The sequence below is a fragment of the Amphimedon queenslandica genome, unplaced genomic scaffold, assembly GCF_000090795.2.
Source record: "Amphimedon queenslandica unplaced genomic scaffold, v1.1 AMPQUscaffold_3330_Cont24673, whole genome shotgun sequence".
In the NCBI taxonomy this organism is placed as follows: Eukaryota; Metazoa; Porifera; class Demospongiae; order Haplosclerida; family Niphatidae; genus Amphimedon; species Amphimedon queenslandica.
Window position 1 is genome coordinate 1 of NW_003556340.1, and position 1,395 is coordinate 1,395.

General features: G+C 39.4%; 1 long non-coding RNA gene across 1 annotated transcript; it reads right to left on the reverse strand.

The window, feature by feature from the left end:
* Positions 1 to 145: 145 nt before the first annotated feature.
* Positions 146 to 827, reverse strand: LOC109592966 (uncharacterized). Its single transcript, XR_002190658.1, has 2 exons — positions 737 to 827; positions 146 to 388 (listed from the first exon to the last, which is right to left on the reverse strand). It is a non-coding gene; the product is annotated as an uncharacterized LOC109592966 (long non-coding RNA).
* Positions 828 to 1,395: the final 568 nt, after the last annotated feature.

Here is a 1,395-nt window from a genome sequence, read left to right on the forward strand (position 1 = left end):
GGGCAGCTCTCAGCTTTTGTTTGAACTCTCAAATTTTGTTTGAAAGAACAGGACTACATGTACACATGCAAAGGGATGTATGATGCATAGTACAGCTATGCAGGAGCCCATGAAAAAGGTTTCGCTCCTGATTTATTACTTAGCTGGTATCCATAATGATAGGACGTTTTTTCTTGGACGTTTACTGGGATTGACTGACACGAATTGCACATGGGAGGATGTCACATGGATAATGCAGCTGTCTGCTGGTTTCTCTGATGAATTTGATGCCGTCCTCATGCAGCTCTCAAATTGTTTCACTGTCTGGCTCCTGTACAGTACCTTTGGATCATGGCCAGTGATCATGACTGGCCATCACAGTTAGCAGGGCAGATTATATCAGTCTCTCCTAATCAAAAGAAAAGGAATACAAGTTAACATGATCTTATCATAACATTAGGACAAACAACTTGTAAATTTAAAATTGAATTTTATTTTAAAATTGAATATTTAAAATTTAAATTTGAATCTTAAAATTCACAAGACACACAAAGAGCAAGTTCTAAACCAATCTTAATTAGGGAACAAAATTAATGTGTATACAGATAGTCAAAAGCAAACGTAAATGCATTATTACGTGAAGTGACATATGCACAAACATAACACAATATTAATCATGCAAGGGGAGGCATAGGTCGGGACATTATAGTCTTGTTGTTATGACATAGCAAGATTATAGTACATGTAATGAACCTACCATTTCCAAAATAAGACTCCAACCAGAGGACACAGAATCAGTTCAGGAGCCAAATGAAGCTAGTAGAGCACATCATGTTCCAGACAGCATGTCTCACATGAAATATTAACAAGTAGGAGAAAGAGAGAAACTGACTTCTTTGTAGTATTGTATGGACTGGAGATTGACATGGAGTTGAGCCATGTGATTTCCGTATTTTGTTAGAATCCTCACTCTCAGCACCTCTGGCTAGCTTCTTTTGTTGCTCCCCATCCTTCGAATGGACAGTCACGAATAAAGTGTTGTGTACTGCCACATCGATGGCACTTGTAGCCCCCTTTATTTCTCTTCAGAGTCATCACTAGGCTTCCTTGGAGGCTTCTTTTCCCCTTGATTTCTCTTCCGTCCCAAGGTTTGTCTCCTTCCACTTTGCCTCTTCATGCAAGCGAGCCTTATACACCAAGTCCTCGAAATTCCCTTCTACAACAGATTGATTAGAGAGAACACTCCTCTTCCCTAATAATTCTGCTTCTGGAGTCCCATGATAGGTTGGGGGATATGCTTTATATAATAACTTCCTCAACTCCTAAGCATATATACTCATCAGCTGACTCATTCGAACCTTAATTGTCTCCCCTGCTATTCTGTACTGCTGTCAGTCGAACAGGAGTAAATCTTTT